This window comes from Saccostrea cucullata, unplaced genomic scaffold, assembly GCF_032062105.1.
Source record: "Saccostrea cucullata isolate Sc308-1 unplaced genomic scaffold, CSIRO_AGI_Scuc_v1 ctg1414, whole genome shotgun sequence".
Lineage (NCBI taxonomy): Eukaryota > Metazoa > Mollusca > Bivalvia > Ostreida > Ostreidae > Saccostrea > Saccostrea cuccullata.
Genome location: NW_026918774.1, coordinates 82,559 through 97,548, shown reverse-complemented (window position 1 = coordinate 97,548; position 14,990 = coordinate 82,559).

Below are 14,990 nucleotides of genomic sequence, written 5' to 3'. Positions count from 1 at the left end.
TTGTATGACTTTTTAAAACAAGTCTGTCAACTATTTAGCATCGGGATCGAAATGATTTGTAGTGAAAACGAAAGTAAAAGCAGTAAAACTGAAAAGCTAAAAATATGTAATAAACCAATGTTTGTGCTGTAGATTTAAATAAATAAGTAAAAATACTTTCCATATATTTTATAAAAGAGATCCAATTTACGCGTCAAACACTAAATTCATCCAACAGTAGCATCTGTAACGCTGCGTAGAACACATGATCACATGTGCGAACCAGTTAAATTACTGCGAACCAGTTAACTGTTTGAAACCTTCTATACAAAAATAAGCATCCGGAAATTCCTTTTTGAGTTAAATTTACAGATTACTTTGGTGCTTAATAGGGATTTGTTGGTTTACAATCTATATTGATTTTACTGAAATAAAATTAGCAGGCGTGATTTACTGCAGAACCACTCCCAGAATTCCAGGTCACGCAAGCGCATTGGAAGTTCTTCGTACCATAACTAGTCAGCCCGCGGGCTGACTAACAACACGTTGAATTTCGATGAACAAATCCTAACAAAATGCAAATGAAATATTTTTTGTTGTGGACTTTATTAAAATCAAGAGTAGAGATGAAAAGGATTTAATTTACATCTATTGGTGATCGTATGTGTCTATTTATCGTAATGGTACATTTAAAGACAATACACATACCTCGGAAATGTCGTATTTTTATTAATGGACGATAAAGTTAGAGTTTTCGCTCTTTTATATATGTCTTTAAGTTCTTCTATTCTTGAGTTAGAATGACAAATGCACTTAACATTTAAAATTGGATTGATACTGGCATGTTTTGTATTATCTGCAATACCATGCTGTCCCAGCCAGACGACTAAACTTGCCTCTAATTCTGAAGAGTTCACTGATGGAAATACAACGTAACACAAATTCATGAATAAAATGTCGAGAAATCTTATCATTGATGCATGCGCACTTTTACGCAGTACTGTTAAGGCTCACCGGAGCTTATTATGCATTTAAAACGTAACACCTTTTTGCAAAGTTGATTTTTAGTTTTATTTTTAAGTTATGTACGTCAGTGCGCCAAATTCATACAGAGGATCCCCAAGGCTATATATAAACATATTTGTTACGATGTCACATGACCTTGTTAATCATGTGACGGTCATTTCTTCTTTTTTGAAATGTTTCACATAAATCGCTTCGGCGCAGGTTGTTAGCACAATTATTATTTACATTTGTCACATAAATAAACTCATTGCATCCTTGTAAAACCGAAATGTGCTTGGGAAAAGTTATACTATTTCTTTGGAAGAATTTATTTCAGATTAACTTCAACTTACCGGCAAATCTGAGGGTATTTTCCACCGAATATCGTCAACTGTTTTAAAACAAAGCCACCATACATATTTCCCAAGCAAGATTCAATTAGAGTGGAAACTCTTTTCAACATAATTCAATAAAAGATGTTGAATAAATCCTCATAAACAACCTGCGCCAGGCTCTTTTACACACATATTTTGAATTGTGCCTTTGTCCACGGGTATAAAAAAGGGTAAATGTCATACGTATATTTACATACTGGGTTTGAACACGCTGCATGACTCTTAAACAAGAGTAACAAAGCAAGGTTATCTATATTATTCGGATATATTACAGTAAAAAAAAGTGATCAAGACACGTTTATTTTAAACTAGAATTCTGCAACTTTATATCCACATTGAAATAAAGGTGTAAAGTTTATGACATTCTCCCCATCATTACAGCTCAAGTATTCAGTGACTTGACGTCATTTTCAATTATGACGTCATACATTTGTAGTTCAGAGAAGGTCATGCACAGAGTACACTACAATATTTTCTGGGAAGCCTTATCGTACCTGCGTATTTAATTTATGCAGTCATATTGTGAACATTGCCAGTCCATTTAATAGGAGAGTGGGGATGACCTCTAGAGGTTCATAACCTTTATACCATTAAATTTAAATAACATAATAACACATTAGAAACAATATTATGTACAGTCAAATGGAAAAAGTTTCCTACAACTTAGGAGTCACATGATCATTTGTCATTACAGGGACAGGGGTTGGATAGGGAGACCCCTCCCAGGTATTTGTAGGACAATAAATATATACTGAAGCAAATAAAAATAAAATGACTTTGGATGCCCGCCACCCTAGAAAACAGACCCCACCATAACTTCTTTTATTTTTTTCTAAGAAAATTCTGGTCTGGAAATACCCCCTCCCTCCCAGAAAAAAATTTAAATCTTAATTTATATAACTCTTCTGAATGTGAAAATCATCTATTGTAGCATCCAATGACATTTGATCCCTTAAACTTTAACCTAACCATTTGTATTATAGACTATTTTACTCAAATCTATACCAAAACTCGTGCTTACCAGGCTGTCATATACGTCGATCCTTTCAACTTCATGAAATACCCTGGTATAAACCAATTAAAACACAGAATGTGAAATAATTCCTTCAGATATACACCATACAACGTTCGCCACACTGCACGTGCAGACTGCAGTGCAATCTAAAAATGATAACGGTAAAACTAGTACTTAAGTTGGGTACGTGACGCAACGAAAAATTTCTAATGGGTCTGGCAATGTCGGGACGCTTATTAAATTAATATCCATCTTGTCACTCAGCATTATGTTACAGTTATTGAACAAATATTTCCATTTCTAATTTTTCTCTCTGTGATAACTCTTTGAAAATTAGCGGAGTTAATTTCTTGATAATTCCACCAGAATGTAATTAGGCAGGTCAATAGGTCAATAGGAGCTAAGGAGGTCTAATATGCTTGCAAATCTCGTGCACATCTGTCTCTGAGTCTGACACTAAGGAGCCGAGGCCAAATACTATGCATGAAAATCTCGTGCGGCTGCTGTTGTGTTTGACGTCAGTGGGCGAGGACTGTTGAAATTGGGATGGGAGTCCTCGTCTAATTTAATCTATGTCGGCATTTTTAAAGTCTAAATCTACAATTTTATTTCACAATGAATTGGAAATATAAGGAATCACTGTCTAGTTAGTACAGTATGCCAGGGACATCAACAATTGTGGGAAACATGGGATAATCATAGACATAGTCACAGGGGGGGGGCAGCAGGGGCACTAGCCCCCCTCCCCCACTTTCAGATCGGGAAGGGGGGGGGCAAGAGTGTGTTTGTGCCCCCCCCCCCACTTTTTAATGAAGAACAAAATCACAGCTATGTTGCATTAGTATCAAACCTCATTTTATGGCTTTTTTTTTATTTTCAACGCCTGACTGAGTATAAGCATTTCTCTTGAAGTAATTGTTGTATAATATAGTAAATAAATGTAATATAGTAATTAAATCTGTCAAGACCTCTTGTGTTCACAAGTTTGGGATAGGGAGTGCGGGTCATAAATTTAAGTTTAGACGTTTCTGTTTCACTCAGCATCTGTTATCTAACAAAATTAAATGAGAATCACAAGCTGCCCCTTGTGTTGACATCTGAAAGTCATTATTTATTTGCTGTATCCCATTTAAAATTTTTGCTTAACACATAGTCACTAAGTAAGTTTTGTCAAACCACCCGATTTTTAATTATTTAATTTTGCTGATTCATTTACATTCTTTTATTTTTACATATAGGTACTATAGAGAATTCTAGTCAATCAAAATCTCATCAAAATAATTAATTTCTACAAATTACATTGGCGTCGGAAGCAAATTGAAAGGGGGGGGCTAAGTTAAAAAAAAAATTGTACATCCAGAAAAACCTGACAAGCAAAAAAAAAATGTCTATTTCCCAAACACGAAAATCCTATTTCGTGGAGGGGGGGGGTTAGGTTCAAACTTCAGTACCAAAAAATATTCTTCCAACCACCACCACTTTCCCCATTTTTAACCTGCACTAAGACGTCTCTGTGGAAAGTGGGGGGGGGGGGCTAAACTTACTAATATGTATTAAGTGTCTACACAAAGTATATATTTGTGTAGAAGAGATGTCAGAGATATGCAAATTAATTCACGACAAAATGCCAGTTACAAAAATTGTAATTTCACTCCCAACTCCAAGGAAAGACTCGGATGAATACAATACCAGAGGACAATATTTGATATAGTCACTGCCCTGCTGAAACAGAAACTGAAGGATGATAGTCTTGTTATCTTTTCTTCTGATGTAACATGGCGTACAAGGGAGAAGTAATTTAAGAAAACGTTGATTTAAGGATGGATACCACCTTTCCCACCAAGGTACAGCAGTGCTGGCATCTAACATTCGCAGCTCAGTTGACACAGCTTTGAATTTATCTCGTCGCGATATGCAGTACAAAGGAAGAGGCTACTACAACAAACCGTATTATGCTAACAAGGGTCGGGGAGGTGAACCCGGTAACCTCTATTATGGTAACAAGGGTCGGGGAGGTGACCGTTGGCGTGGACACGATTTCAGATCTCAGTGGTGACTCAAAGTTTGCCAATTCTCAAGTCTAGTCACGTTACCGATTTTCTTGATTAAAAGTAATTTACTTGTGTATTCAAGTTTGTAAATCTAGACATTTTAGTTTGAAATTCATAGTTTACAATCTAGTTGTAATAGTTTGTACTACAATCTGAGTATTTGTCCAACCAATTATAGTCAATAGTGATACCCTGTTTACAATTTTTATTAACACCATTATATAACATTGTTGTCATTGTACAAAACCATTATTAATCATAAAATATCAACCAACCTGTTGCAAGTTTTTATCTATAGTCTCGTACTATTATTATACTCCATCGGCTGTACTATATTTTATTGTAGAATACTTCTGTCAATTATTCTCTTAGAATTAGAATATACCTACCGGGTATTTACAGCCTCATTATTACATAACTGTAACCAAATTTGTTATATACAATTCACATGAGAAGCAGTTTAAATATTTGTAGTTGGAATGTTGGGGGACTTATTTCAACATTATGACAAGACCTTAGATAAAGAGTTTTTAACAGAATTTAATAACTTCGACTTAGTTCTTTTAACAGAAACGCATGGGGGATATGAACATAACATCAAATTTGAAGAATTTAATTACTATCCTTTTTGTCGTCAAAAATCCAGAAACAATCGATACTTTAGAGGTCTTGGCATTTTGGTCCGTTTTTTAAAAGCATTAAAAAGGGAATTAAGATCCTTAATGATGGTACTACAGAATATCAGTGGATAAAACTGTGTAGAGATTTCTTTAATTTTAAGAGGGATATATATCTATGTATTGTATATTATGCACCAAAAAGTAATATTGAGTTATTAGAATTACTTGAAAATAGCATTATTGAGAAATATAAGAATTTAGGAGATATCATTCTAACTGGTGATTTTAATGCCAGAATTATAATGCAGACTATATAATAGATGACAGTGTTCACATTCCAATTAATAACAGTTCTATAATATTGATGTTGCAATTGAACAGAGAGTTAGCCAAGATAATGTTGTTGATGTTAGAGGCAAAGATTTATTAGAATTTTGTATAAGTAACTAAATACGTATTTTGAATGGAAGATGCTTTGGTGATAGTTCAGGCAATTTTACCTGTCTAAAGTCTTATGGATGTAGCGTAGTTGATTATGTGCTTGTTTCACAAAGCCACTATTTCATGATATTCTTTAATGGGTGTATCAGATTTTAAAGCAAATTTTTCTGATTGCCACTGTAAACTTTCTTTTAGCATCCTTTGATAATGATTATATGAATAATGAGTCTCTATTACATGATTTTCCTTTGCGTTATGTATGGAATGCAAACAACGCACTAAATTTTCAAGAGACTTTTGCACATCCTTTAATACAAAAGGAAATGAGACAGTTCTTAGATGAAGAAATCCCTCTAGACAATTTTGGAATAAATAATGCCACTAACAAAGTACATATGATTTATGATAAAGTTTGTATAGCTTCACTACAGTAAAAGAAGAAATCTAAAATGTAAATGCAAAACAAGAAATGGTTTGATCAAGACCTATTGAAAATGAAAAAAACTTGTTCAAAATAAAGCATTAACACTGTCTCGCTTCCCTAAAGATCCAAACGTGCGAGGTTCCTTTTTTAAATTAAACAAACAATATTCAAAACTAAGGAAAAAAAAGAGAAGAGAATTTAAACAAAACATTTTAAACCAGCTTGATGATTTAGAGTCTAATAATCCTAAGGAATACTGGTCCTTAGTAAACCAGCTGCGGAACGAAAAAAGAGATGATCAAAACTGCATCGAGGGCGATACTTCCCTTCCAAATTTTTCAGATCTTACTTCTGTTTCAGACAAAATGAAAAAAAAAACTAGATGTTTTAGAGGAAAATTTAAAAGTAATGGAAGATAATAATTACAGTTTCTCTATGATAAAAAAAATTACAAACACAGAATTACATTTTTTCTAAGCCATTGAAAAATACACCTGGATTAGACAATATCTCAAATGAAATGCTAATAGCTTCCGATCATTTCATCATTTCTTGCTTGTTAAAACTATTTAATGCTGTTTTTACTTCTGGAGAGTATCCTTCAAAATGGTCAGAAAGTTTTATTTGTCCTTATTCAAATCTGATGATCCAAATAAGCCAGAAAATTACAGAGGCATAGCTATTAACAATAGTATTGGAAAATTATTTAACTTAATTTTGAATAATAGACTTGACAATTTTTTGCTGGAAAATGATACTATTCATAAATCACAGATAGGTTTCTCCAAGAAATCTCGCACTTCAGATCATATATTTGTGTTGAAATGTTTACTCAACAAATATCTCAAGACTTGATAAGAAATTATATGCCTGTTTTGTTGATTTTCGAAAGGCTTTTGATAAAGTTATTCATGTTGGCATTATGTATAAACTGCAATCAAACGATATAAATGGATATTTTTACAGAATTTTAAAATCTATGTATAAGAATGATAGATTATGTGTGAAAGTAAATGATAAAATGACAGATTTTTTCACATCTGGGGTTTCATATATTTGTCCTTGTCCAAATTTGTTTAAACTCTTTATAAATGACCTCCCAAGTATTTTGGATCATAATTCTGTTTCTGTTTCTAGATAAAGAAATGATTTCATGTCTCCTGTATGCAGATGACCTTGTTTCTATTATCCAATTCAAAATCAGACCTTCAATGTAAACTCAATCTCCTCCATGATTACTGTAGTGAGTGGTGTTTAGAAGTAAACATAAAAAAAACAAAGGTAATAATTTTTAATAACTCTGGTAAATTTTGAAGGAAGCATTCCAACTTGGTAATGACATTATAGAATGTGTAAAACAATATAAATATTTAGGGATAACTCTTGAAAACAATGGAAAGTTTACTGAAGCCAAAAAACAACTGTATCAGAAAAGTTTAAAGACATGCTTTAAATTCTATAGGGATGTAAAAAATGCTAACCCCTCCTTAAAAACATTTTTACATATATTTGATCACTGTATTAAACCTATAGCTTTATATGGCTGTGAGAACTGGAGCATTATTAACATTACTCCAAAAAGGAAAAATATCCCTCTTTTTGATATATTTAAAGATTGGGAAGTTGAAAAACTCAATATGAAATTCTGTAAATATATTATGGGTGTATCTAAATCTTGTACAAATGTAGGAATCTATTCTGAACTAGGGCGGTACCCATTGTATATAGACATGTTAAAGCAAATATTCATGTACTGGTATAGACTAGAACATACATCATCTAACCTACTGAAAGCAGCTCTCAATGAGTGCAAATCAAACATCATCAACAGTGATTGGTACTCCAGTATATTATTCTACAGCGAAAAACTTAATATTAACTTGTCCCTTTGCAAAAAACTAAGTGAAAACAAATTTAAATTGTACATGAAAAGACAACTACACAATAGTTTTTTAAACACTTGGAATGATATTCGTACCAATTATTTGGAAGGCTTTGGTAAATTAAACATATATTTTAAGTATAAAAGGTCTTTTTATTTTGAAAAATACTTGAATATGAAAAACCGAGACAATCGAGTAATTCTCACAAAATTCAGAATTAGCAATCATTGTTTAAGGGTAGAAACAGGTAGATATGAAAGGAAACTTAATAAATGTGGTAAAAATGAAATTCTTCCCAGGTGTGAGAGAGTCTGTCGTTACTGCACCTCAATTCCAACTGAGGATGAATTGCATTTTTTGCTAGAATGTCCATTTTATAATGAAATCAAGAAGAGAGTTTTTAGATAAAATCTTTAAAATCTTTCCTAATTTGATACTTCTTAACAATGTTGACCTGTTTACATGGATTATGTCAAATGAAGATTCTGAGTTTGTTGTTTTATTATGCCAACTTTTAAATGCAAATTTTAATAAGAGAAAACAACATAGTTTAATATAGGCATATTGCAGATATTATAAATAGTATACTTATAATGTACATTCTATACATCCTAAAAGAAAATAGCTAACTCTCTGTTCATTATACAATGTTTGTTTTGTTCTGTTTTGTATGTGTATAACTGTGATGATTTTGGACACTGTTTTGTATGCTCCACTGTGGGCCCAAATTGGTTGAATAAATATTCTATTCTATTCTATTCTATTCTATTTGGAAAAAAAGTGGGGAGGGGGGGGGGCTTACCCCCCCCCCCCGGTTCCGACGCCTATGAAATATAGCTGCAGTATTGGAGATTCTTATTTCGGTATTCCTGTAATGAATGTCAATCAACTTTAAAAACACTATAATTTGAAATCCTCTCATTCAGCTTAGACAGGGATTGGATATCATTTTAGCTAGCTGATTTAGGGGGGCGTGAGTGACGCACACCCTTAAAATTTTTAAAGTATGATTAATATTATTAACGCCATACTTTGATACATATCTAACCAATGCCACTATTTTTGTTTCCGTTTTTACTATTAAATTACACGAAAACTCAAGAGCTTCTAGGGGCTTCGCCCCCTAGGCCCCACCATTTAAAGTGTGATAATTAATTTCATGCCATACCCCGTATTTCGTATCCTGTATTCGCCCATGGATATTACATGTTGTACATCTTAATATTTCTTTATTTAAAACACATGGCCTTAAGACTTTGGAATTGGGGGTTTGAGGGTTGACAATTTATACATAGAATAGTACAGAAAACTTTTTTTTTTTGCTTGTCAAAGAATTTCTGGAGTTGAGCCCCCCCCCCCCCCCACTTGTAAGTTGGTGACTACGCCTCTGATAATTTATGCATAACGGGCTTCGCCCGTTCTGGAAACTAAGTCATGTTTCCAACTATTGTTGATGCCCTTGCATACATGTACTATATACTAACTAGACAGTGATTCCTTAAATATTTTGGGTATCACTAGATATTCCGATGGGCGTGATCTCGTTCGCTAGCGCGAACTCATCACCGCCTGGCTGCAGATCTGTAGCGTTATGGTTTTATATATTTGTCTTTGACCATAACGCTACAGATCCCGTAGTGCAAAAAAGGTGCAATTTACAGCGCAATATTTTTTGCGCTCTTTTGGGGAGAATTTCTCCACTTTTAAGCTTTTGTCAATCAACTACCTTTCGCCCCCTAATTCTAGACACATTCTGTAGCCAATATGTATAGTTTATCCGCCTAGCTCTCAACCATTTATAGTTGTCTCTACAGGCAATAAACTCGCTGGATATGAATTTTTAGTAATCTAACAAATAATTTTAATCAAGCGAGTTTATCACTTGTAGAGACGACTATAAAGGGTTGGGAAACGGATAAAATATACAAATTAATTAAATAATGTGTCTAGAATTAGGGGTTGAAAGATAGTTGATTGAACGATGCTGGAAAGTGGAGAAATTCTCCCCAAAAGAGCGCAAAAAAAGACAAATAGGTCAAAGACAAATATATAAAACCATAACGCTACAGATCTGCAGCTAATCACCGCCCATCAGAATATCTAGTGATACCCAAAAATAATTCTTCAATAACTGTACAGTAACTTGCCAGACAAATAGGGTGTGTTTGTGTGTGTGTTGATGGGAAAGGGGTGGGGGTCGACAAATTAATTGGGTATATGGCCATTTTGACTATTAGAGGTCGCGTCAAATTTTCACCCCACTGCTAGATCCACCCTGCTTACAAAAGTTTCCAAATTTTTAAACTTGATATATTCAGTGGTAAACGGAGATATAAAACTACATTTACATTTTCAAATATCATCAAATAAATTGTACACGGGAAAGAAGAATAGGCAATCATGGTCAGTAAGAGTCTATATGATAAAATTAATAACTTTTCCCCCCAAAACTAGCAAAATAAAGTCCCCTAAGGGTAATATAATTCAGTCAAAAGTATGTCAAAATGAATTACTTTGTTCTGTGAGTATTCAAGGCAATTGAAAAGAAAAATAAAATCGATATTAAAAGTTCAATAGATGGACCGAGAGTAAAAACTACACCCCTCCCTCTTCTAGCAAATCCTAATTTACATAATACATTTGTTTGATATTAACCCAGTATCACACTGTTCTGATCAAATAAGTCCCAATATCTAGAAATTGCTCTATCAACTTTAGACATTTATTTTTCTGGTCAATTATACAGGAGTGACAGATCTAACAGAAATATCGTAAAACTCTATGCATGTATTTATCATAAGAAATGAATGGTATGAGCTTTGATGCACCAGATGCGCATTTCGACAAATAATGTCTCTTCAGTGATGCTCAGACCAAAACTATTGGAAATCTTAAAAAGACAAAGAGCTACGAGCATGGATCGAAAGTGCCGAACATGAGTCAAAATCCGAACAAGGACCAGAGCTATGCCTGAGGGGTGTTCTTTATTTCTAAAATTTATCACATTAAAATTTATATATCCGTTTCATGCTAGCACTGGATAACTAGGCAAAGCTGGGCTTATGAATACCCTCGTGGACTAAAAGTCCACCAGCAAAGGCATATTACTAACATTAAATTTCAGTTATAATTCTCTCTTTGTTACAAGGATATACAATTTTGATAATACATTTTTTTATTCCGTAGGCACACATAACCTAAAAAAATGGGGGGAGGGGTACCCGCACATGAAGGCCTATCTAGAATTTATTTTACTTTAAAAATATACATGTACATTACATGGGAGAGGGTAGGGAACCACCCAACCTGTTTTTTCCCTACAAATTGTAAAAAAAAAGGAAAAAAAAGTAAAATTTGACTCCCCTTTTAAAAGGAATATTAATAGCTGACTCTCTCTAAAGATAAAACGTAATGGTAGACCCCTCCCCCGCACCGTGCCGTTCACAAACTTGAGAGTTTAAGCATAGTTTGGGGTATTTGTGAATGAATCATTATTAATAAGTATTAATGAAATTGATAATCATGCACGTACATAACCATCCCCAGTGTAGTTTTGAAACGTGACGTTTATGTGATAAGTACATGTATGTAGTATAATAGGCCCCTATGTGTTTAATAAAATTTTTTGGTCCGCGAAAAAGGGGGTCCGGACCCCCTGGACCCCCCCCCACTGGATCCGCCCTTGGGTCGACAAATTAATTGGGTATATGGCCATTCTAAACTAACAGAGGTCGCGTCATCAAGCTAACACTAACGATGTGAGGATCACGTGACCTGGTGTACACATTTGGGTATATGGCAGCTTTCGAGGAGTTTCTGCCTAAAGTTGGCACATTTTGAAAAAAAAAATCATCAAAAACGCTTTACACTAATTTGAATAATATTATTTGTTGTTGATCTGTATTAATTAGAAAATAGATATTAAAAGTTCCAATTATGGGCCAAAAAAACATACTACCTCCCCCTTTATCTAACCTAATTTACATCATTAATTAAATTCTGTTTTAATGAAATAAGAATATGAAATGCATATACATGTACCTATAAGAGGCTCATGTGAGCATAATTATTATGCTCTTTTGATGAAAACATGTATTATGTGAATTATTGAATTATATTGACTTTTTTTCCCTTGGTAAAGCCCAATTTGAAGGAGTGCATTTTGTGTTGCGAGTATTACTGTCTCATGACAGCATCTAGTTTCTAGTTTCCTCTGATTGTGCAATTTTTGATTTTTGTTTGTGCATATCATACCCCTAAATTGTGTTAAATTTTTCGGATTTGTGTATTTTTTTCGTTATGTTTGTGTTAAAATCTTTCAGACTACATTTTGTACGTGCATTTTCCTTTTGTAAAACGTATAGAATATTTGTGTTGCCATGGTAACATATAACTTAGTTTAGCTATTTAGATTTGCTTTTAAATTAATCCTTTTAGAACTTCATTTTTTTTTAATAATTATCAAATAGCCCATAATTATTCAGAATACTCCTTAGATGCTATATTCTTTAAAAATTATTTTAAGAACTGAAGCTTTTTGTCTTTTAACCTTTCTGTGGTTTCCATGGTGATGCATTACAAGTGGTAAAAAAGCTTTGCTGGTCAAATATCAATTTTATATAATCATGTAACTTTTGCACTTCACAAACAAGATGAAAAATAAACAAGTTGGTAAAACAATTTATATCCTGTTCTAGGACAAGTTATTTCTTAATTCTATTGAAGAAATTTTTAATATTTTATTAATGACTTATTGACAAGTCAATTTTACACATTTGATTCCCTTATTTTATTTAATTTCTTAATGAAAAATAATTTATTTTGAAATTTTTTTAATCGATCGAAGATAACAATTTTTTTACTGAATAACTTTCGACTCAAAAAGTTTTCTGAGAAAATAATCTTGCTTGATAACTAAGTCCTATATAAAAGCCTCAAAAGGGAGGGGCCTGTTTGTTTTTCTTTTCCTTTCTTTTGTTTCATTTTCATATTTTTTCCTTCAGCTGTATCTAAATTTAATCTGGAATTTCTCACGTGATCTCGAAACCTAAACTTTAGTAGAAATGCACTGCTCAAAATTGCAATTCAACTTTCTATTCTTTTTTCTTCGGGAAAACACTTCTTTTTTCATTTTCATAAAGTTTATCACGCTTCGAAGACTTTTTAATCAGAAAACAGAATGTACACTGTAATTCATTAAGACTTACATACATTTATATGTCGTTATTTTTCCATGTAATCAAAAAGTCACACATTTGCATAGTATTCAAATAGATCGATACACTTATTTTTGATTCACAAAAATTGATCAAAAATTTAATTACCCAGATATTTAACAGGTCGAGGAAACTACCTTATATGGATATTGTTCTTATTGCGCACAGAGGTGCTCACAACAAGCAATTGTCAAATCAAGTGAATGAGCCGCAAAGCATGCTGGTCTACTACGTGTTTACAATTTACTTCAAACACGTGGTTCAGGTCAAACGATATGAGTTTTTGTATTTTTGAAATAATATCTATTTTTAATTTTTTTGTAAAAAATAATAAGAATACCTAGTAAACAAGATGTTCAATGCTCACATTAGCAAACAAAGCTACTTTTCTGTGTTAAATAGTACGTTGAAATTCCGCTCACCAACTCTTCACAAGTAATAAAAATGTTTGTTTTACTTGATATTCGTATTTTAACAATATGCTTTTGCTCTAGTTCATTTGTTAACTTCAGGCTCATACATTTTAAAACAGAGTGTATTTTAGTCTCACGACGTACATTAATATTATATAAAAAAATAAAAACGCGCAGCATACAGTGCAAATAGATCTACGTGAATCTCCCAGTCTGTAAAGTTTTGCTGAATTAAGTGCAGCTGCTGGGATGTGTTTTCTGTTAAGAAGATTTTCAGTCTCATGTTAAGATTTTTTTTTCGGAGGAGCATGGGCGCTTGAACGGCATTGCAACAAGTAATGATAGAATTTTACACTAAAGCATCTCTACACTATTCTAAACTGTTAAATGACCATCTGAAGTCTTGTATACATGACACTACGTGAGTACATCTCGGAGTCGGTTATTGAAGAGCATGGAATACACGTGAAATTTTTATTCAACGAATACGTACAGGCCATTGTCCACAAATAGACATTCAATGGAGCGGATAAAAAATCACAATATTACCGTTGTTAGTGAATTGTTTGTAAATGTGAGCATGGGATTAGTAGATAACGATGTACACTTTGTGTTAAGCATGAAAAATGCTTGAAAGATGCATCATGTCTTTCCAAGAGCGATTTGAAAAAAGTGGCATTTTCCAAACGTAGTATGTTGTGTAGTAACCCAACTCATTCAGCGGATTGGTCGATTTGGCAGTCACGTTGGTATCTCATTTAGCATGTAAATTTATTCTGACGTCACGGAAAATAGTTTCCTCGACCTGTTTAACGTCTGTTCTCATTTTATAGTCTTGAGACTTTTATTTCCAACCAAACTACATTGGTATATATAGTTCTCCTCTGAATTTCAACAGAGCATGACATATAAGTACATGTACTGCTAACATTTGCTATGTTTGAGAGTATTTTGTATTTTTGACATCTAAATCACTGTCATTGGAGAAACCCAATTGTTCCAAATACCAAAGATCAGTATTTCTCTGATATTGTGATGCCACCATTTGCCGGTGGAGGACTATAAATTTAGACCTATAATGGGGACTCAGGACATCACCAGAAACACTGGCCCCTATGTCCCAGGCACGTAGCAACAGGGGGGGGGCATACCTTAAATATAGAAAATGTCCATTGAAAAGATGGTTGTCCCCCCACTTTTTACCATATTATATTCATAGCAAGGAAATATAGGGGGGAAAAATTGGAAGTTAAAGGAAGTTGGCCACTTACACCCCCACCCCCAGAAATAGGATTTTCGAGTTTGGGTAATTTTTTTAATTTCCTTTTTTTTTTTGCTTGTCAACTTTTTTTAGGTAAGTAAATTTTTTTCCTCAGATTGGCCCCCTACTTTCAAAAACGATGCTACGTTCCTGTGTCCTATGGTGGGAATATTCCGGATTCAAACCTGCGACGCAAGGATCAACTTACTGTTTGGGCACAACTCTACAGCCAATGCCCCGACCACTGTACGACACAGCTCTATATGTACCTAAATCATTTCATATAC